The following is a 24,531-nucleotide window of genomic DNA, read 5'->3' on the forward strand; positions in this document are numbered from 1 at the left end:
CTTGGTAATAAAATCATTAAAGAAACATAATAATGTCGACTTTTATGTTCTCTAAAAAAAATGTCAACTTTTATGTATCACTAAGTTTATACTGTGTATCCAAGAGTTAGACGTTTTTTTTTTTTTTTTTGAGAAACTAAAGTTAGGCATTTTTTAATATACACTTTAAGACCTTCTCTCATCTCTCCTTATGTGTGTTAAAATACTTAATATTCTAAAAAAAAAAATTATACTATTTAGAAATTTGTTGTTATGTCATTATAATATTTTTGTATTCTAATGAAAAACAAAATTTACAAAATATTTTTTATATTTTAAATCGGTACTATTTTAAATTTTTTTTGCTAAGACAAAATTTTCGTTAAAACTAAAAAAGAAATCTAGTCTATCTTCTAGGTACTCAAAACAAAATGAGGCAAAATAAATATTACTATTGTAAACTTATTTGGGGTATAACATCATATCATATTGTATATCATCGTATACTATATGATAAAAGGTGGGTCATTTAAAAGTTAGGTCTTAGATGTCAAACGATTATCCTTTCTACATGACAAGTGTCTACACTCTCATTATTTATTAAAGAGCAAAAATCACAGAAATGGAAGTTATAAATTGAAACTCTATAAAAACAATCACATTATTTATTAAACTAGTTTTTTTTTTTTAAGGAATTGGTATATCTCTTTTGGTCTTATCAATTTTTTTATTGAATTGTTCTTACATTATAATTTATCAATAAATAAAAAATGTATTATCTAAATTTTTCAAGAAATCAAGTTGATTTTGAAGATGCATCCATTTTGAAGAGACCGACAAGAATTAAATATTGATTCATGAACGTTTTTCTTTATTATTAAAGTTATCATTTTGCATACAAAATGCGTGATCTTTTTAGTTTCTTTTTTCTTTCTTAACTAATCTATTTAAACGACATAAAATTTTACATTTACTCTAAACTTATACAAACATTTTACAATTAGAATTTTTAGCCCTTTTTTTTGTAAATTGCAAATTACACCCCTAACGTTTAGAAGTGTTGCATTTTACACTCTAAAATTTCATAATTTAGAGTTTACTATCTGAAGTTTGGGGTTATTTGAATTTTACACTTTAACATTTCAGAATTTGGTTTTTATCCCATAAATTTTAGAAGTGTTTGAATTTTACTTTCCAAAATTTGGAGATGTTTGTATTTTACACCATAAAGTTTCAAATTTTGGGAATTTAAAATACAAACACCCCTAAACTTTAGGGGGTAAAATCTAAATTTGAAACGTTAAGGTGTAAAATTCAAATACTTTCAAACTTAAGAGGATAAAATCTAAATGTTAAAACTTCAAGTTGTAAAATCCAAATACCTCCAAACTTTAAGGGTTTAATTTGCAATTTACCCTTTTTTTTATAACTAACAAAAAGCCCATAAGATAGATTAATATATGGTGTTTTGATAACCATACTGATAAATTTCTCTTATTTGTAAATTATTAAATTATTGGATTAATTTGAAACTCTCCATTATTTATAGTGTTTAAAATGTATTTTCCTTCTTTTGGCTAATAAAAGAGTGAAATGTAAAATATTTCAAATTTTAGTTACAGTCACTCTAAACTCATACTACTATTTTACCATAGAATTTTTTTAACACCCCCCTCCCCCCTCTTTTTTTTAATACTAATGATAGGCATTATAAGATAGATCACCATATTATAAACTTTCTCTTTTTTATAACTTATGAAATTATAGAGTTTAATTTGAAACTTTTAATTAATTCTAATGTTTAAAATATATTTTAATGGTGCATTAGCTCTCTCCTTTAAACATGACCAAATCATCTTAAGAAACTTTTCCTCATCCTATCTTCAATAGGGTCTACCCTTATTTTTAAGCAGATTTCTTTATTTCGAATTTTGTCTTTCCATGTATTTCTATTTATCCATCTTAACATTCTTATTTTAACTACAAATTATTTTATGAGTATGTTACTTATTAATAGTCCAACATTTGGTACTATAAAGCATAATTCGTCATATAACAGTCTTAAATATTTTTTTCCTTAACTTAATTTGTATTTTACGTTCACATTAAACACTTGATGCGCTTCTCCACTTCATGCACTTTGCTCTTATCCTATGATTTACATCATTTTTAATCTCTCCATCTTTATGCATTATTGATCCACAATATTGAAAACTCACCCTTTAGTATCTCTTGACCATCTAGTCTTATCGCTCCTTCATCTCTTTTTCTACTTTTACTAAACTTACAATTCATTTGCTCTGTTTTAGTCCTACTTAATAAATAAATAAATAAATAAAATCTTTAGATTCTAGAGCATCTTGCCAACTTCTAATTTTATCCATTAAAACTATATTATCTACAAACAACATACATCAAATGTGGGGCCTGTGGCCCTGGTGACCTCGGCCTACTTTACATTCGGCCCAGGGCCCATGCCGAGGAAGAAGGATCGTCCGAGGACGATATATGAAGGCCTGAGATTTAAAAATCCCCGCCGAGGATAACCCCATCCTCGGTGGACCGAGACTAACTCCAAGGGAGGGGAACAGGCCCAGGACAGGTTATCACCTTCACACTAAATGCGCTCACCTAACCCTCTGGCCGCATTAATGGAGATGTGACTCTTAAACAGGGCTACCTTGGTTATTGCAAATCACTTGAATACTGATAATGCAGCTGATGGGACGGATGGTCAGAGGGAAAGCACATAGATGATCAACAAATGGAAGAAAGAGATAGGAGGAGGAGCATTATATAAAAGGAACCAATAGAACAATTAAAGGGGGGAGAAAAGAGAGAAAAGGAGGAGAAGATAAGAAAAAGATCAACCTCCTCGGATCAAGGCCGATGAGCAGCATTAAAGTATAACTTGTATGCTCTGGCCTTCAACGGTGGGGAATTCATCATTTAGGCTCCGTTAGTCTGCAATGGCCAATTTCTTTAACCTACTTTCTAAAAATGTATTGTTTGGAGCCTTTACAAAATTGAGTCCCTACATCAAAAATAAAATATTCACAATAAAATGCATCATCCTAATTTAAAAATGGATGAAGAATAGTCGCACATCACTCACTCATATAAAAAATAAAGTATAAAGTATTTAGTTTTAAGTAATAGTGGCAGGTTTTTTTTTTTTAGTAAATAGTACTACTTATTAAAACACACACGAAAATAATAATAGTATTTTAAACTAGATTTATAATACATTACATAACCAAAAATAGTAGCAGGTTAAGCAGTTTCCTGTAACCCAAAAAAAAAAAGCATTCATGTTGCCCAAGTTTTGGTTACGTTTGCCGAGAAGAATGAGGTGACTCTCATTTGCTCTAAATTAAGTTTTGCTATGGTTTTTTACTTTTTATCAAAAATTAAATAAAGAAAAGTATAAGAGTATTTTTTTTTCTCCAGTTTATCTAACAAGTTTGGGTTATTTATAAAAGTAATGCTTTTCACAACGATTTGACAATAAATTTAGCTACCAAATAATTACTGGTTCTAATATGGGTCAACTACTATCATCATTTTTTTATTCACTAATAATAACTTGTTTCTTAAGATTTGTTGCAAAAATATTGTGTATATAGTATTACTCTATTTATAATTTATTAAAGATTTAACAAAACATAAATATGCTTCTTTAAGTACTATACATTAAATTCTCGAATTAAATTTAAATACATGGTTACATTTATCAATGAAACACATCCGTGTTAATTTTTATGAGAACAATTATATTTAAAGCAATTATGCATTTGAATTTAGTTGAGAAACTTAATTTACTACACCAAAAGGAACTCTACCAAATTTTATCTCACATATTATTTTTAAAGGAACTCTACCAAAAGGAACTCTCAATTATTTTTAAAGCCAAATAAAGTATATCAAGTGAACTCTAATACACAACTAGAGATGTAATATCTTCTGAAGATGCATGTGACTATTCTATATGAGAGGAACATTTCCTGCTAGTTTTTGTATACCTCAGGTATTGTATACAACGAGTATGATGGACGGTAAAGATTGGAGGAGCAGTTGTTGTCTCTTTGGGTTATGAACAACGTCTTGGACGGGCAGTGATGGGTCTGCCATGCTGGCATGGAGGGGGCCAATTGTGGTGCCATAGTAAAAAATTATAATAATAAAATAACATAAATTTTGGTTATGATGAATAATTGAATCTAGCTGATCAGTATTTTAGTATCGTCTCGTGAAAATATGAACTCAGCTCCACTCTAAAAAGTAACACATTATTTATTTTAGTTTATTTAAAACCTAGATGCACAAACACATTCTCCCATACACATGTTCGAGTACAATACCATGATATGAGTAATTTTTGAAAAATTATAATATGATACAATAGATTGGACACCGTTATGACATGAGTATGACACTCCAAATAAAAGGTCTGTACATCCTAGTTTAATACATGAATAATTTTTGGAAAATTATAATATGATACGGTAGATTCGACACCATTATGACATGGATATAACACAGATACAACATTCTAAATAAAGTGTCCGTGCATCCTAATTTAATACATGAAGCTAAATTTAAATTTGGATTTAGGCTCAATTATAAAATGTTTAAGCTCAAACATAGTAACGTATTGTGAAAAAACTCATGGTATAAGGTTTGATTAAATTACTCTGTTTGAGTTTAAGCCTTTTATAATACCTATATATGAATTTAAATCAAATAGTATAAGCTTTGATTAAAGGAACTTGGAAATAGTATTTTGTACTTTGAATCAACTAAAGAAGAATGCATGGTATGCTCTCCAAAAATGTCTCTCACAGTAACCAGCTAAAATTTATCCCATCAAGTGTGGTGATATCTCTATTCATATTCAAGATTAATCTTCATTCTCAGCCTATTTCACTACCCTTAAAAGAATTATTGAGATAAGGTTAAATATTTATTTCCCCTTCCCGCTAGTACCTGTGGACCTGTGGTGATACGAGAAAGCTTGCTCTACTAATTGTAATTGATACAAGATGAATTTTTTTTTTCAATTCGTAATGAGTCTGAATGATTCTTTTTAAATTACCCAAAATCAATTGTTAAAAATAGAATCCCTTTCTACCTTAAGCAAAGCATTGAGAACATTCAGATACCCAGTGGAAACTGCTGCAATGGATCAATATAAAATCTGGAGCACTCTCAGAATTTTATTTATTCAGAAAATTGAATTGATACAAGCAACTAATGTCCATCCAGTAAAGCTATTCTATATATACATATATACACGTCAAAGACTAAAATCCATAAAATCAGTAAATCAGTTACTAACTATGCTAACAATACAATAGTGTTTTCATTATATACATCACAGCCTAATTGTTACAAGCCACGTGTATCATAGTCTCCAAAGCTATGTATGAAGACTTCATGAAAAGGTATTGTCTCAATGGTTTCTAGCACATCCCACTGATGCTCTGTATCTGATGCAAGTATAAAGTATTTAGTTTTAAGCAAGAGTGGCAGGTTAAGCGTTTTTCTGTAACCACAAAAAAAAAAAAAAAAATCTCAAAAAAAAAAAAAAATAAATAAAATGCATTCATGTTGCCCAAGTTTTGGTTACGTTTGCCGAGAAGAATGAGGTGACGCTCATTTGCTCTAAATTAAGTTTTGCTACGGTTTTTTAATTTTTATCAAAAATTAAATAAAGAAAAGTATGAGTATTTTTTTTCCTCCAGTTTATCTAACAAGTTTGGGTTATTTATAAAAGTAATGCTTTTCACAACAATTTGACAATAATTTTAGTTAGCAAGTAGTTACTGGTTCTAATATGGGTCAACCACCATCATTATTTTTTTACTCACTATTAATAATAACTTGTTTTTTAAGATTTGTTGCAAAAATGTTGTGTATATAATATTACTCTATTTATAATTTATTAAAGATTTAGCAAAACATAAATATGCTTCTTTAAGTATTATACATTAGATTCTTGAATTATATTTAAATGCATGGTTACATTTATCAATGAAACACATCCGTATTCATTTTTATGAGAAACAATTAAATTTAACGCAATTATGCATTTGAATTTAGTCCAGAACCTTAATTTACTACACCAAAAGGAACTCTACCAAATTTTATCTCACATATTATTTTTTAATCAAATCTCAATTATTTTTAAAGCCAAATAAAGTTTATGAAATGAACTCTAATACACAACTAGAGATGTAATATCTTCTGAAGATGCATGTGACTATTCTATATGAGAGGAACATTTTCTGCTAGTTTTTGTATACCTCAGGTATTGTATACAGCGACTATGATGGACGGCAAGAATTGAAGGAGCAGTTGTTGTCGTTTTGGGTTATGACCAACGTGTTGGACGGGCAGTGATGGGTCTGCCATGCTGGCATAGAGGGGGCCAATTGTGGTGCCAAAGTAAAAAAAATTATAATAATAAAATAACATAAATTTTGGTTATGATGAATAATTGAATCTAGCTGATCAGTATTTTAGTATTGTCTCGTGAAATATGAACTCAGCTCCACTCTACAAAGTAACACATTATTTGTTTTAGTTTATTTAATACTTAGATGCACAGACACAGTCGCACATATACATGTCCAATACGATACGGTGATATGAGTAATTTTTGAAAAATTATATTATGATACAATAAATTGGATACCGTTATGACATGAGTACAACATGAATATGACATGGGTACGACACCCCAAATAAAAGGTCCATACATTTTAGTTTAATACATGAATACTTTTTAAAAAATTATAATATGATAGGTAGATTGGACACCATTATGACATGGGTACAATATGAATATGACATGAATACAACATTCTAAATAAAGTGTTCGTACATCCTAATTTAATACATGAAGCTAAATTTAAATTCGGATTTAGGCTCAATTATAAAATGTTTAAGCTCAAACATAGTAACGTATTGTGAACAAACTCATGGTATAAGGTTTGATTAAATTACTATGTTTGAGTTTAAACCTTTTTATAATCGAGCCTATATATGAATATAAATCAAATAGTATAAGCTTTGATTAAAGGAACTTGGAAATAGTATTGTGTACTTTGAATCAACTAAAGAAGAACGCATGGTATGCTCTCCAAAAATGTTTCTCTCACAGTAACCAGCTAAAATTTATCCCATCAAGTGTGGCGATATCTCTATTCATATTCAAGATTAATCTTCATTCTCAGCCTATTTCACTATTCTTAAAAGAATTATTGAGATAAGGTTAAATATTTATTTCCCCTTCCCGCTAGTACCTGTGGTGATATGAAAAAGCTTGCTCTACTAATTGTAATTGATACAAGATGATTTTTCTTTTTCTTTTTTCAATTCGTAATGAGTCTGAATGATTCTTTTTAAATTACCCAAAATCAATTATTAAAAATAGAATCCCTTTTTACCTTAAGCAAAGCATTGAGAACATTCAGATACCCAGTGAAAACTGCTGCAATGGATCAACTTTCAACTTTCAACAGCAAAAATGTATTTTTGGGCACTAAAATATTGGTGTTGCAGGGATAGGTAATGAATATGGTGGACGCATTGCCGCATTGTTATTGTTGTTAACTCTTTTGGGGCACCTTGGGAAACTTGTTACAACAATGATTTTAAAGAAAATCATTTGATTCATACAATAAGTATGGATTCATAAAAAATAAAATGGGAGACTTCTACTTTATTGAACTACTGTAAGTATAAGACATTAGATAAGGTTAATGTAAGTAAAAAAAAATGATACGATGATATGCACAAAAGAGCTAATTATATTGGCTACAAGAGGATACTTACAAATATTATAACAAAAGTGTTTTTTGTTCAATTTAATTCAGAAGAGATAATTGTTGGACATTTGAAGATGAGTCCAAACCACATTCTATATCTAACACAGTTGATGCACAAACAACACCCAATGGCTCGTACATATCATTTCTAGCACAATCAACCTCTTCATAGTTTTGTTGAACTTCTTGGAACATTTGAATTGCCTCTAACTCCATTGCAACTTCTTTCATTGTAGGTCTTTTCTTCCCCTTCAAGTTCAAGCACCTTTTTGCAAGCTTTGCCATTGCAATCATCTGTTCCCTTTTATCCTCATTCATGATTCCAGCATCAAGCATATCAAAAAAATTATTTCTATCCATTGAATGAATGAAATATATAGCTAAACTTCGAAATTCTTGTGTCGTTATTGAAAAGATTGTTTTTTCTCTAGTTAAGAGCTCAACAAGGACAACACCAAAACTATAAATATCACTATTTTCTGTAAATTAACTTGTTTGAAAGTATTCAGGGGCCAAGTATCTGAAAGTGCCTTGTACTAATGTGGTGGTTAGGTGAGTTTGATCAATATCAACATATCTTGAAGTTCCAAAGTCTGCCACTTTTGCTCTATACTTAACATCTCGGAGTATATTTGTTGACTTAATGTCTCGGTGGTAAATAGGTAAGGAAGTTGATGAGTGTAAGTAGAAAAGAGCCCCTACAACTTCTGTGGCAATTCTTAAGTGCATATCTCACGTTGGTGGAAACTCCTCATTTTGATCTCTAAGATATTGGGATAGAGTTCCATTAGGAATAAATTCATAAACTAACAAAGGAAATTTTGTCTCCAAACAACATAGTAACTTAACCACATTCCTATGGTTAATTTGTGGAAGAATGATGACTTCATTTATGAATTGTTCAAGTTTTCCTTCATCAGTTACCTAGGATTTTTTTACTGCAAAAAATTTTCCTTCTGGCAACATGCCTTTGTGAACAGTGCCTTATCCTCCTTGGCCAAGTATTCTATTCACATTAAAATGGTCAGTGGCCTTGTCTAGATCTTTTGGATCAAACAATTTGATTTTTTCAACATTGACTTCACTTGAAGATAAATATTGTTGTAATAATAAACCACCATTTCGTTTGAAGAACTTCTTGCATTTAATGTTCCTCCTTTCCTTTAGTATTTTGTAGGAACACCATCCACCAATAATTAGAAAAAATAGCCCAAGTTCTGTATTACCGCCTGCTTAATTCAATGAAATTGGAAAAAATTATCTATTGTACTAAAGGTTCTAATAATTTTGATCGAGAACTTCAACTTAAGGGACATGTTACATTTCTATACATCAATATATGAGTGAGAAAGTATGAATTTAATTTGGCATGTGAGAGAAAAAGAAGAAAATAGATAGTTTTAGTAAGGATTTATGAAGAATGATTGGAATTTTCTTATCGGTATTGTGATCAAGGAGAATTAATAATATTCATAATGGATCATTGGATTTGTCATGTTGTTTTTACTTTTAAACTAGATGGTTTTGCATACAAATTTGATATGTTCTTGTGTGAATATTTTCTTAGTGATTGACTAGTTGCATATGTGATTTTGTCTTTTTTTTTGTCTTGATTTTTTTTTTTTTAAAATTTAATCCACATTTAAACCATAATTTAGTCCAAGGCAAAGAAAAAGGGATGCCATCAACATTATATGTGTAAAAAAAAAAAAAAAAAAAGGACAAGTCCTCCTAGTCCTATGGGGAAGAGGGGATCAGAATATATGGTTTGACAGGAAAACCTCATGAATAATAGTTATTATGTTTAGAGATTCTAAAATAAATTTATTTGTAGCCAAATAAAGAAAAAATAACAAGCAAAAAAATGCAGTCATAATTTTGGTACAAAGTTACATCAGTACAGTTTATTTTGCAGGGCTGTATATGGAATGCTTGGATCTCTTAAGTCGACCAAATATATAAGCTTGCTTCTTTATTGCACATATGTGGAACAATGATATAACTTTATATTGTAGAATACAATTCAACAATGAAAGGAGTGTTTTTTTTTTTTTTTTTTGTAAATTGGAAGAATGAGATGTTAACTGGTTAAATTGGTTTAAAAGTAAGAAGAGAGGAAAGGGAAGAGTGATGAAAATATATTTATATTTTTGTTTAGATTGGGTACTGCTCTCAATTTTCATAAACTTAAATTATGATTTGAGATACTTCCATTAGTTTGACAAAATATGATCAAGAACCAGAGTAATTGAGTATTTACATAGAACATGAAGTGTGTAGAACATAAAAATTTATATTGGATGATTAATTATTATAAATTTGCATTATAAGTTCTAGGTTGCTAGGACTCTGCCTGCCTCCCTTACCACAGTTCTCTCTCACTCAACACCAATTGATGGTCTAGTGTGGAAAAAAAATAATAAAAAATTGGCGTTCTTTATCAACAGTGTCTAATTAACTATAACTATAAATCTATAATTGATGGTGAAATTGGTCTTCTTACCGCCAAGTTGGTTGAAAAAATAAATTCATGTATAGGCCACCAAACCTTGATCAACTAGCCAATTTGGCTAAATAGCATATCAAAGATTTTTTTTTAACAAAGAATTTTTATTCAATTGTGCCTTTTGGAATTATATATTCAGGAGTATATATCATATATTACCGTGTCTGAAAGCAGAAAGTAATTTCCGCGGATGACTTAAAAATTAAAATAATTAAAATTTCAGAATTTCAAAATCAATTAATCCGAGGAGGCAATGACTCGAAAGGTATATGCCAAAGTTATATGTTGATATATAACAACCAAAACTCAAACAAAACAACAATAGCATAAACCCAAAAAATTTAGAGACAAAAATATAAACCCATATCAGTATATAATCCTAAGTAGAGAGAGAACCTAAAGATTGTGGGTGGTGTCGCTGAGCTAAGGTTGTAGGTGCGCAAGACAAGAGAAGCAAAGAGAATGGCTAGAATTGGAGCTATTCTAGCACAATCAACCTCTTCATAGTTTTGCTGAACTATTTGAGACATTTGAATTGCCTCCAATTCCATTGCAACTTCTTTCATTGTAGGTCTTTTCTTCCTCTTCAAGTTCAAGCATCTTTTTGCAAGTTTCGATACTGTAATCATTTGTTCATTCTTATCCACATTCATAATTCGAGCATTAAGAATATTAAATAAATTATTTTTCTCCATTGAATAAATGAAATATGTGGCTAAACCTCTTAACTTCTTGTGTCGTTGTTGAAGAGACTACTTTCTCTCCAGTTAAAAGCTCAACTAGGACAACACCAAAACTATAAACATCACTATTTTCTGCAAATTGACATGTGTGAAAATACTCAGGATCCAAGTATCCAAAAGTACCTTGTACTAAAGTGGTCGTTAGGTGAGTTTGATCAATAACAACAGTTCTTGAAGTTCCAAAGTCAGCTACTTTTGTTCTATACTTATCATCTAGGAGTATGTTTGTAGACTTAATGTCTTTGTGGTAAATGGGTAAAGAAGTTGATGAGCGTAAGTAGAAAAGAGCTCCTGCAACTTCTTTGGCAATTCTTAAGGGCATATCCCATGTTGGTGGAAACTCCTCATTTTGGTCATCAAGATATTGAGATAGAGTTCCATTAGAAATGAATTCATAAACTAACAGAGAAAATTCTTTCTCCAAACAACAACAAAGTAATTTAAGCACGTTCCTATGGTTAATTTGTGAAAGAATGATAACTTCATTTATGAATTGTTCGATTTTTCCTTCATTAATTACCTTGAACTTTTTTACAGCGACAATTTTTCCATCTGCCAACATGCCTTTGTGAACAATGCCTTGTCCTCCCTGGCCAAGTATTCTATTCACATTAAAATGATCAGTGGCCTTGTCTAGATCTTTTAGATCAAACAACTTGATTTTCTCAACATTGACTTCATTTGAAGATAAATGTTTTTCTAACAATAAACCACCATTTCATTTGAAGAACTTCTCCTTAAGTTTATTGTTTCTCCTTTTCTTTAGTATCTTGTAGAACCACCATGCCCCAGTAAGTATAAATAATAGCTCAAGTTCTGTACTTTCTTCTGCTTAATTCAATGAAAATGATTAAAATTATCCACTGTGCTAAGGGTTATAGAGTAGTGATTGTTGCACGCATGTAATAATTTTGATTGAGAATTTCAAATCAAGGGACATATTATGTTTCTATATATAATTGAGAAAGTGCCCATTGAATTGGAATGTTTCTGATGCGTAATTGGCGTGTGAGAGAAAAAGAAGCAAAAATATAGTTTTAGTAATTTATGTTGCATAATTGGAATGATTCTGTAGGTGATGATTCTTACCAGTATTGTGGTCACGGAGAATGATAATTTTCAGAATATAAATTCATCTCATTTGTCTTGTGGTTGCTACTTTTACACTATATGATTTTGCATGTAAATTTGACATGTTCTTGTGTGAATATTTTCTTAGTAGTTGACCAATCGCATATGTGATTTTATCTATTTTTTGCTTGAATCTATTATGTTTAAATTAATCCATATGTAAACCGTAATAAAGGAGAAAGACGCGTGCCACAAGGAAGCTATCCCACTACTTTCAGGCTCATACTGTTTATGTATTGACCGAGTATCCTCTACAGTCGTTATTGAAGAGATTTGATTTCACGGGAAGAATAGCTAAGTGGGGAACTCAGCTGGGCTCCTTTGATATTAGGCATAGGCCTAGAAGCTCGGTGAAGGGTCAGGTCCTCGTTGATTTCGTTGTAGAGTTTTCCTCGAGAGGGGGGAGGGAGATGGTTTGCCTTTTAAAGGTAATCCCGTGGAAGGTGCGTCTAGCACATTAGAAGCTGGGGCTGGGATCGTAGTCATCACCCCAGATTGAGAGTTGGAGCATTCCTTTGGGTTAGGTTTTAAGGCCTCCAATAACAAAGCCGAGTTTGAGGCCCTACTAGCCAGATTGAGAGTTGTTGGTGCTAAAGAAGTAGAGGTCTACTCGAACTCTCAGTTGGTGGTCAATCAGGAATAGGGAAGCTTTGAGGCCAAGGATCCTCAAATGATGGAGCACTTACGATTGGTGAAACAAACTATGGACCGCTTTCTAAATGTTAGAGTGGTTCAGGTAGCCAGGGGGTAGAACTGGCACACTAACTCTTTGGCCACATTGGCGTCATCATCAACCGAGGAAATTCCTCGATTAATAAAAGTGGAGTTGGTAGTAGAACCGAGTATCAATGCAGGAGTAGGTGTTTCATTGGTGACAACGGTTAAGCCATGTTGATCATCAACTTTATAGTCGAGGATCGAGTGCCTGCCGATGAGAAGGAAGCAGAAAAAGTACATCGAATAGCTACTCGGTATTGGTTATCAGTTGATCGTAAGCTGTATCGAAGATCTTTTGACGGTCCCTACCTACAGTGTTTGCACCCCAGTAAGGTTAAAGAACTTTTAGCCAAGCTATATAAGGGAGTGTGCAGCAGTCATGTGAGGGGACGTTTATTAGCTCACTGAGCAATAACTTAGGGATTTTAGTGGCCGCGAATGCAAGGGGACACTACCGAGTATGCACGGAAATGTGAGCAATGTCAGAAGCATGCCCTGATGATCCACCAATTGGTAGGGAGTTTAAATCCCATTAGTAGCCTTTGGCCCTTTGCGCAGTGGAGTCTACATATCGTTGGTCCATTCCCCCGGGCTACAGGAAACCGAAGGTTTGTTTCAGTAGCCGTAGATTATTTCACCAAGTGGGCGAAGGTAGAGGCGTTGGCGAATATCCAGGATGTGGATGTTAAGAAGTTCGTATGGAGAAACATAGTGACGAGGTTCGGGGTACCAGAGTCCTTAATGTCAAACAACGGGTTGCAGTTCGACAGCAAAGCTTTCCATGAATTTTGTGGCAGTCTCAGCATCATAAAATGGTATTCTACCTTGGTATATCCGCAAAGCAACGGCCAAGCCGAGGCTACTAACAAAGCCATTGTGAACGGGTTAAAGAGGAGATTAGAAGGTGCTAAGGGCAGGTGGGCAGAGGAATTGCCTAATGTTCTAGGGGCATAAAAACAACTCCGAGAAGGTCCATAGGAGAAACTCCGATCTCTCTAACATACGGAGCGGAGGCAGTTATACCAGCAGAAATAAACTTGTGCAGTGCCTAGGTTTCAGGATTTAGCCCTGCCAAGAATTCGGAGTTAATGCTAAAACAGTTAAACTTGTTGGAAGAGCGCTAGGAATTAGCGACTATACGGCTGGCGGATTATTAGCAAAAACTTGCCCGAAGATACAATAGGGGCGTGAGGAGAAGGGAGTTTGGAGCAAGAGATTTGGTATTTCGGAAGGTAGTGGGGAACACGTGAGATGTCAATGCAGGGAGTTAGCACCAACTTGGGAAGGACCATACAGAGTCACCGCCATTGCGGGTGCATGGGCGTACTATTTGGAAGATTTGGACAAAAGACCACTTCCCCGGCCATGGAATGCCACTAATTTAAAGAAATTTTACCATTGATTGTTAGTACACTGGGGTATGGATTGAATGTAATGTTATTTATGTGTAATATTAATTGACACGAAGATGATGTTTATCCATGCGGGTGTATTTGTATTTATAATTCTATCGTTGTTAACTCATTAGCCTCGGTTAACACACGCGAAGAGAACTAAGGCAAATTATTCCAAGGATAGAAACCTATTCCTGGTTCGATCTTCATCACCGGACAGGTGGAGGTCATCTCAAATTTTATTTAAGGACAGAAACCTGTTCCCGTTTCGATCTTCATCACCCGACAGTTGGAAACCTAATCTCAAATTTTATTTGACAGAAACCAGTTCTCGGTTCGATTTTCATCGTCGGACAAGTGAAAACCTATCCTCAAATTTTATCTAAGGGTAAAAACCTGTTCCCAGTTCGATCTTAATCACCGGACGAAAGGAAACCTTACACTGAGTTATACCAAGAATAGAAACACGCTCCTCGGCTCTATTCTAATCACCGGGCACATGGAGATTACGACAAATTATTTAGGGGACTAAAACCAGTCTCTCGGTTTCAATCCAAATCACGGGGAAGGTAATTACCTTACGCTAAATTTTCCTAGATAAGTCAACGTATGTCAAATTCAGTTCTTATTGCCAAGGAGCCAATTCTTTCTAGATATAAGCAATCTCTTCCAGACCGGTCCCGATCACTATACATGCACAGATATAGTCTATCCTTTTCAAGACAAATGAGAAAACAGTCTCAATCACCGTTCAGAGGCAAGCCACAATTAGACTGCTTGGTCATTAGGAATATGTATATATTAAAAAAAGAAAAAGAAAAGGAAAACCAGCAGGCAGAACATGAAAGAAAGAATAACTTAGTAGCAAACATTCATAAATACGGATAAACCAGATGTTTGTCCACCAAAGGAAAGCAAGCAGAAGTAAATCATTGTTCTATCACCACAACCTGGTAACTAAAGGCAAACCAAACAAATAAAAGCGAAAATTGAACACGAATGGAAAATAAAAGCAAGCTAAAACATAAGTATTAAATTGAAGGATCTTTAGGTGAGAGATAGGTTGCATCATTGGCTTGTTGGTCCGGGATGTCCTTGTTTGGTGGTTGTTGGACTTGTGTGTCTTTAGTAGCATTAAGGTTGCTAGTGACCTCGAGATCAATAGTCTCCACATGGGTGTCAATTGCTTGCACTAGCTCCCTCATACTGGGGGTATCTTCTTCGTCAGCAGCACTAGCTTAACTCTAAACGGGGGGAGGAGGAGTTAGGTACGAGATTTGCTCTAGATTCCTTAGTGGGGAATCTTCGGCCACTCCCATTGCTTGAAGGGCTGCTAGCCACCCTTCCCCGAACCCATGAAACCGGGCTTGGTGGACAATAGGCTACACGGAGTTCTCAGCATCCGCGAAGCCTTCGTTGTACCACTTATTCTCGCAAGCTTCAAAGGCTGCCTTTAAGTCAGCTATCTTGTCAGCTTGGGCCAGGTTTAGGCTGGTTGCCTCCACCAAATTAAGCTCTATGCCCCCCAACTTGTCCTCCACATTGGCCAATTTCCTCTCCGCCACCAACTGGGCTTTCTTCGAAGATTGAGCCATCTTCTCGACGGCCTCAGCAGCTTTGCTCTTCTCTTTTGTAGTGGCAACAGTGACGTCCTTCAGGGCCTTCTCCTATTCAGCATCTTCAGCAAGCTCTTTCAACCTTTCGACGAAAATGTGGGTTAGTTGCGCAGCCTGATATTGCAGTAGTGATTAGTATGAAGGCGAAGGGAATACGCACGCATTAAAATAAATGTGAAAGTGAGAGAAAGTTACCACTATGGTGTGCCATTGTAACTGCCTAGCCAGCGATTCCTCAATTTCGTTAGAGAAAAATTGAACGTCCTCGGGTAGTAGGGGGCTATGCACCAAGTTCTGGGCCACTCGCCCCCCTTGGCCCTAAGCCCTGGTCCTTAAGTTAGCGGACGCTGATAGAGGCCCGTCGTCGAACTAAAAGGTGGGCTGCCAACTGACCTCGGGCTGAGAGGAAGATGCCACATCAGTGCCAACCTGAGCAGTTGGCCGGGAATCACCTGCCGGCTCTCGGATCATGATCTCGCCCGATACCTGGGGAGGGGTCTTAGAAGGAGCATCACTTGGAACCCTAGGCAGTTGATTGCCAACACACTACTTCTTTTTGGCGTGGCTGGCATAGGGGGGGAGGAGGAGTACGGTCCTTGCCTTGAGGCTGTTAAGGCTGAGCCGTAGGATTAGTGTCGAGTAAGAACCAGTCAATTGTCATTTTTTGCCTGGTCACCATCTCGGTGTCTTGATCGGCCTCGATTGCTTCTGGCTCGACTGGTTGGGCCGGCTCTTTAACAGGTACGTGGACCTTACAGCTTTGAGACACACGATTAACCGATTCGTCTCTCATTGGTGCAAGATCCTCGGCTGTGGTATATTTGGGGCCGAGGTCCCAAGCTTCACCGACTGTCAAGGAAGGCGGGAGAAAATTGGCGTATCGAACATTGATGTATGATAAAAGCAAGTTGTCTACCAACAAGGCTTGGGTAAATGACTGCCAGGTAGAGTACACGGGGTCACAACCAAGTATTGGGTGGGATGCTCGAAGTTGTCCGTCTGTGTGCACAAAGATCTTTAACCTAAGTACAAAGTTGAGATCCCTCACATGCACAACTCTAAGATCCAGTTTAAATATTCTTCCTTCTACAAAAAATCAATAAAAGGACTAGTTAGTACATACGTGAGTAAACCGAACATAAGTGTCGAATTTAAAACAAGTAAAAGCACTTGGTATCGACCAACATCACGTGGTGAAAGTGGGCAGGGGAGTTCATCGACAAGCCAGTTGCCGCTCACCAAGACAAATTCTCTCGCCGAGTTTCTGCTGGAATCGGGAAGGCATGATATAAGCTGTACCTGCATATCCCTAGTTTTTAAATAGTAATCGGACTTGATGTTGTCGTACAAGCTATACATAAAATTGATGTCATGATGGTTTAGTTGTAGCCTAAATATTTGGTTTAGTCTACTAACACAACTCACCACTTGGTAAAAATTAGGGGGGAATTGGTCAGGACATAGGCCATAAAACCTAAGGGTACTTATAATGAGAGGGTCCATGGGAAACCTAACCCCACCTTCTAGAATAGCCATTAAAGGGAAAAAGGCTACATTTGAACCAACGCGCCTTTGGAGGGTGATATCGCCTTCGTGATAGTAGGCGATATCAACATCCTTAAGAATGCCATAGGCCGCTCTAAAATCTGCCAGAGGCGCTCCAGGAGCGAGGAGGTAAGAATAACCCATTCTTAAACTCTAAGAGTGAAGGAAAATTGAAAGGAGAGGGAAGAGTAAAGAAGACTTACTAGAGGCTCTAGGAAATGATGATCTAGGCTGAAGAGTTTACGCACAGGAAAACTACGCTTAAGAGATGTGCTCGGCAGAGAGAAAACTGAAGAAGGGAGGATGTAAAAAGTGGTGTGGGAAGTCAGGAAGAGGTATTTATAGGGATAAAAACATTTAATGAAGAAGAGGCAGGAAAAAATCTTTTGATACCTTTACGTAACCCCCACATATGTGGGCTTGGTTCACAAATCTTACTGATAAATGTGACAGCCTGGCACAGTGCACCTTTTAAGAAAGCATTGATGGACATCTTGTTCGCTTAACAACTGGCAATTAGGATTCTCGAGGGATCACTATCGTCGTTTAGCTTGTCCTTGATTCGTTCTCGGTAATTGGTCACGAATCAAGGAAGGGCTATTGTATAGGGCTGGGCCCCTGGCCTCACAAGCCTCGGGCCCAAGCCTCGTGGCACATTATATGACCTCGTCCACATTCTTCGACCTTTAGCCTCGACCCAGACACCTCAAAGCCTAATTTAGGCCCAAGAGCTGAAATAAGACCGCGCTAGCTTGAATACCTCAAGCAAACCCCTCTTAATCATCTCTAACCTGGTTGGGAGTGTTATTGCTCGGAGACACCCTGTACTCAGCTGCCCAATAGTGCCTTTGAGAACATTGCTACCGAGTGGGCTTCTGGAGGTGGGAATCAGTTCCAATGCCACTACCACCTTTCCCGACAGAATGTCCACTTTGAGATGATAGAATTGGACCCTCATTCGCACTAATAAAGGGGAGTAATCATAACACCTCCACTTATCTTAATCTATAAATAAGAGAAGAGAATGAGGAAAAGGGGGTTGGTAATTCTAGACAGAACACTGAGAGAAAAGAGCTATCACTCCAAGAGAGAAAGGGAGCGACTCTGTGAAGTAAAGAAAAGGGTTTGAAGAAACGGGAGTGTACTTGGGTCTCTGAGCATAGGACCATCCATAGTAGGAAACCCAAAACCCTTAATAAAAATAGATTGTGAGCTCAAGTAGAGTTTGAGCCCTATAGCCATAGTTTGGGTACGCACAATATTAAATTGATCCCAAAGGTTCCTTATTTATTATTACTCTTAAATTGGTATATGTTTACCATTATATAAAAAAATATGCTTAGCAATATATAGAAAATATAAATAATAATTTATTAATAAACGTATCTTGTTGCACCTGCACCTTACTTTTTTAAAAATTACCGAGTTGTCGCATCGCACTGGCACTTGAACCCGAATCTGCACCTATGCTTTCTAGCTTGTAGTATTGATAATGAAACTATCATGCAACAATTTCAAAATAAGAAAACTCATAGAATGAAATTGTAAGAATTTATGTAGTGTGTGTGTGTGTGTGTTTTTTTTTTTTGGTCAATACATGAACTTATCTTTTTATTAGATTTGGTATAATTTAAGTTTCATAATAACAATGCTGGAAAAAAAATTCTTGGAGCAGCCACTGAGTTGATGAAAACATTTTGAACATATACGATGCTTATGAGTTCTCTCTGTGTTGGTTGTATGATGCCAAAAGGTGACTGTAAAAAAAGAAGAAGAAGAAATTAAAAAAAAAATGTTTGATGCATGTTAGCAAGAACACTTACCCAATTTCGTATTTAGTATCATAGGTCGATAATGTTTAGATGAGAATTGTCCATATCATCGATAATGTTTAGATGATAACATGACGGAAATCTCGTAAGAATGTAGATCCAATATCATTGTCCGGTCGTTTTGTCTTCTTTAGTCTCTATTTTTTCTTGTTTCTTATTATAAAATGCTAGTCTAGCCTTGGACATACATACTACTTCACATTCACATTCATCATCGCAGAGGAGAGAGAGAGAGAGGGAGAGAGAGAGAGAGATGGTGGTGCAAATGGTCTTTCAGCTAATTTTGTTATCGGTGTTGATAAGGGTAATTTTGAGAAGGATAATAGTCTTGTTCACATAAACCCGTTGGGCTTAAAGAATCCATCAACTTTACTATGTAGAAGATGATGACCCCACTCCCAAACCGACGGCTTTCAGTTGGACAACCAAACCACTTGGACATAATAGAAAGTTGACGGAAGGAAGCTAACAGGAGTGAAAAAGCTCTTGACGGATCCAGCGTGGTTATTTCTTAGGCTCCACGAATAGATATATAAGGAAACATCTTATGCCTCACGGTTAACCCTGATCAAACGAGTTCCTATAAGGAAAAGATCCCACAAAATACGTGCATTAACAAGGATCTTCCCTATAAGGAAAGACTCCGCCAAGAAACTAATGTCAACTCTACACTACTATAAAAACTCCAAAGCCCTCACAAACCAAGGTACACATAATTTCTCCTAGCTCTGGCACTCTAGAGTTATGAAAGTTCTTTAACTTGACATTGTATTTGGCCGGTACCACATCGGTACACTTTTAAGGTCTTCTTTTTCAGTATTGCGCTGGTGTTGTCTCGAGCATGTGAGGACTGTGTGTCTTACTGACGATTTTCGACATCAACAGTTGGCGCTATTTGTGGGGACAACTACTTGTAAGCCATACTATCGCTTCCCAGACAAAGAGTTGCGTGGTGCTTACCCGCTCAATGACGACCACCAACAATGTTCAAGGAGACGAACCATACACCACCACCCTTTAAGAGACAGGTTCAAACTATCGCCACTGTCGTGGAACGCCTCACCAAGCAAAACCATGATTTAGAAGAGTAGCTACACCAAAAGAACGCGGGGCTTAACACTCAAGATAAGGACCAAGAAGGCATCAGCACTGAGAGGACGGACCAAGAGGGGCTAGAAGGTAGCAACGACCTAAGTAGACCAGAGCGACAGGACACGAGCCATCCATTCGCTGCATATATGCTCTACCTCACATGGTTATGGAGATGCAGATGATGAAGGAACAGATGGACTTCATGATGAACGCCCTTAGAGGATGGGTATCGAGCGACCTTGATGACTTGGTCCATCAAACTGATTCGCCATTCACCACGCCTGTCACTTCGTTCCCCTTCCACTGAAGTTCTGTATGTTGTAGGTGGAGAGTTACGGCAAATCTAAGGATCCCCTAGATCACCTAGAGTCTTTCAAGACCCTGATGCACACCTTCAAGAAGTGGTAGAAGAGATCATGTGCAGGGCCTTCCCCATTATGCTAAAGGGCCTCGCAAGGGTTTGGTTCAGCAGGTTGACGCCTAACTCCATTAGTACCTTTGAGGAGTTAAGCGCTCAGTTTGCCTTACACTTTATCAGGAGACACAGATATAAGAAGTCCACTGCATGCCTGATGAGCATTAAGCAATGGGAGGATGAGACGCTGAGGTCTTATATAACTTGCTTTAACAAAGAGGCACTCTCAATCGATAAAGCTTATGATAAGATACTCATGGCTGCATTCACAAATGGGCTACGGAAGGGTAAGTTTCTATTTCTTTATATAAGAACGACCTAAAAACCATGTCAGGTGTGCTTTACAAGGCTACTAAGTATATAAACATGAAAGACACGTTGCTGGCTCGAGAAGAAAAGCCTAAGAAGAGGGAAAGACAATATGACATACGACAAGATAGGGGGCTAAAGATGGCTAGGACCGGAGAACAGCGGGAGGATAGGCGCTTCAAGCCCCCCACAGGGAGGTTCACAAGCTTCACCCGACTGACTACCCCAATCGACCAAGTCATGATGGAAATTAAGAACGAAAGAGTCTTGACATTCCCCGGCAAGCTGAAGGGAGACACCAATAAGAGGTCCAGAGATAAGTATTGCCACTTTCATCATGACAATGGTCATAACACATTTGATTGCTATGATTTGAAGCAACACATGGAAGCTCTTTTCAGGCAAGGAAAGTTGCAGAAGTTCGTTAGCAAGGAAAGAGTAGACCCACCACAAGAGTAGGTTCCCCGACGAGAGAATGAGTGTCCCAGGCCGCCCATAGGAGACATAAGGATGATTGTGGGAGGTACATCGGCATCTGGCTCGTCAAAAAATGCTCGTAAGACTTACCTTAGGATGGTCCAAAACATCCAACTGACGGTCTTCGTACCAAATATGGCACAGATTGACAACCTCATCATTGAATTCTCAGAGGAAGATGCTCGACGTCTCCACCACCCGCATGATGATGCACTCGTCGTCAGCATACGGGTAGGAGACTATAACACACACTGGGTCTTGGTTAACAACGGAAGCTTCGCTGACATCCTCTACTACCTGGCATTCCAACAAATGAGGATTGATGGAGAACAACTGGTCCCGACCAATGCACCGCTCATTAGGTTCGAAGGGACAAAAGTACATCCCCTCGGCGCTGTCACGTTGCCTATGATGGTTGGTGATTATCCTTAACAAATCACTAAGGATGTTACATTCCTTGTCATCAACTACTCGTCCACATACAATGCCATAATAGGACAACCTACCCTCAACTTGTGGAAGGTTGTAACTTCAACCTACCATATGATGATTAAATTTTCCACAGAGTACGGAGTAGGAGAAGTATGTGAAGACCAAGTGGCTGCATGTGAATGCTATATAGCAATGTTGTAGATGGACGATCATCTACAAATGATGAACATAGAGGAATAGTGAACAGTGGCAGAACCTATTGAAGGACTTGAAGAGATACTTCTCGATAATTCCAAACCAGATTGAATGACTAGGATCTACACCCTCGCCAGCCCGCTGGTCCGCTAGGCACTTAAGAATTTTCTCAAAGGGAACTAAGATGTATTTGCTTAGAGCCATTAAGACGTGCCCGAGATCGACCCTTCAATCATGGTGCACAAGTTGAATGTGTCACCTGCCTTTCCACCTATCCGCCAGAAGAAGTGGGTGTTCACCCAAGAACGAGACAGAACTATAGCGGAAGAAGTCCACAAATTGCAAGAGGCAAGCTTCATCAAAGTAGTTTACTACCCCGAATGGCTAGCAAATATAATGATGGTCAAGAAAGCCAACGGGAAGTGGAGAATGTGCGTGGACTTTACAGACCTAAACAAAGCATGCCCCAATGATAGCTACCTCCTCCCGCGGGTTGACGTCTTGATAGACTCTACGGCTTAACACTAGTTGTTGAGCTTCATGGACGCTTTCTCTGGTTATAACCAGATAAAAATGGACGAAGTAGATCAGGAGAAGACTTCGTTCGTCACCAGCCAAGACCTCTTTTGCTACAAAGTGATGTTGTTCGGTATTAAGAATGCGGGTACGACATATCAGAGGCTCATGAACAAGATGTTTGCATATCAGATTGGAAGGAACGTCCAAGTCTATATTGATGACATGTTGGTAAAAAGTCAAAAAGAAGACTATCATTTGGATGATCTTAGGGAAACCTTCGACACCCTTTGCTCTTACAACATGAAGCTTAATTCGGGCAAGTTTGCATTCGAGGTAATGGCTGGGAAGTTCTTAAGGTTCATGGTGTTTTAGAGATGTATCGAAGTCAACCTAGACAAGATCTGGGCCATAATAGAGATGGCACCCCCAAAAAACGTGAAAGTAGTACAAAGCCTCAATGGTAAGATAGTCATGCTGAATAGGTTCGTGTCAAGGGAAACGAACAAGTGCCTACCTTTCTTCTGTACACTGAAAAAGTCTTTTGAGTGGAAAACTGAGTGTCAACAAGCAATCAAAGATCTGAAGGCCTACCTCTCCTCCCCACCGTTGCTAAGTCCCTCCAAACCAGGGGAGGAACTGTTCCTCTACTTGGCTATTTCCCCAGCTACTGTTAGAGCGGCCTTGGTTAGAGAAGAAGACATAGTACAGAAGCCAGTGTACTATGCCAGCTAGGCACTCCGTGGTGCTAAGGAGAGGTACCCCTAAATGGAGAAGCTTGCGTTCGCTTTGGTTACAGCAGCTCGCAAGCTCAAGCCATACTTCTAGGCCGACACGGTAGTCGTCCTGACTGACAAACCCCTACGGCGAGCAATGAGCAACCCTGAAGCCGCCGAACAAATGACACTATAGGTAATAGAGTTAAGCGAATTCGACATATAGTACCTCCCACGTACCGCCATTAAGGGATAGGTGGTCACTGACTTCATTGCAGAATTCACTAATGCAGAGGACTAGGGGGCAGAAGAGCATCTTCATTGTAGTATCCACATGGATGGATCATCCAACAAACAAGCAGGGGGAGTGGGTATTATACTTCGTTTTCTTGAAGGAGACGAGATTGAATGCATGGTTCGTCTCAACTTCCCTACGACTAACAATGAAGCGGAGTACGAAACTCTAGTAGTAGGACTAGATCTTGCTAAAGTAGCGGGGGCAACGACTGTGGTTGTTCATTGTGAGTCACAGGTCGTCGTTAACCAAGTGAACGATGATTACAAATCTAAGGGAGAGAGGATGAAGAAGTATTTGGAGCAAGTAAAGAAAAGGGCGAATGACTTACAGGCCAAGATCGTTCAAATCCCAAAAGGAGAGAATGAGTGAGCCGACCATCTTGTCAAGGCAGCATCAGCAAAACATATGATCATCCCCAGCTAGGTACTTTCCTTTATTCAGTTTTCACCATTGATAAATCCTATCGATGTGCAGGAGATAGGTCCTAAAAGCAACTAGACCACACCTTTAGTCTCCTACCTGAAAAACGACATACTACCCGACAGTAAGGAGGCTGCAATGAAGCTACAGGTCCAAGTAACACGATTTGTCTCGGTAAAGGACATTTTATACAAAAGAGGCTTCTCCCGCCCATTCCTAAGATGCTTAAGCCCTGAAGAAGCAGACTATGTCATGAAAGCCATGAAGGGATTTGTGGGAACCACTCAAGGTTGCAGTCATTAGTATATAAATTGATTCGAGTGGGATACTATTGGCCTACTATACAGAAGGATGCCTAGACATATG

At 37.1% G+C, this 24,531-nt stretch overlaps 2 pseudogenes; both read right to left on the bottom strand.

Annotated features, from left to right (window-relative positions):
* Nucleotides 1–7,801: 7,801 nt before the first annotated feature.
* LOC112017768 (wall-associated receptor kinase-like 1) lies at nt 7,802–9,127 on the bottom strand (annotated as a pseudogene).
* A 1,531-nt stretch (nt 9,128–10,658) lies between these two features.
* On the bottom strand, nt 10,659–13,148 carry LOC112017758 (wall-associated receptor kinase-like 1; annotated as a pseudogene).
* Between the last annotated feature and the right edge of the window lie 11,383 nt (nt 13,149–24,531).

This window comes from Quercus suber, unplaced genomic scaffold, assembly GCF_002906115.3.
Source record: "Quercus suber isolate HL8 unplaced genomic scaffold, Cork oak 2.0 scaffold_470, whole genome shotgun sequence".
Classification (NCBI taxonomy): domain Eukaryota; kingdom Viridiplantae; phylum Streptophyta; class Magnoliopsida; order Fagales; family Fagaceae; genus Quercus; species Quercus suber.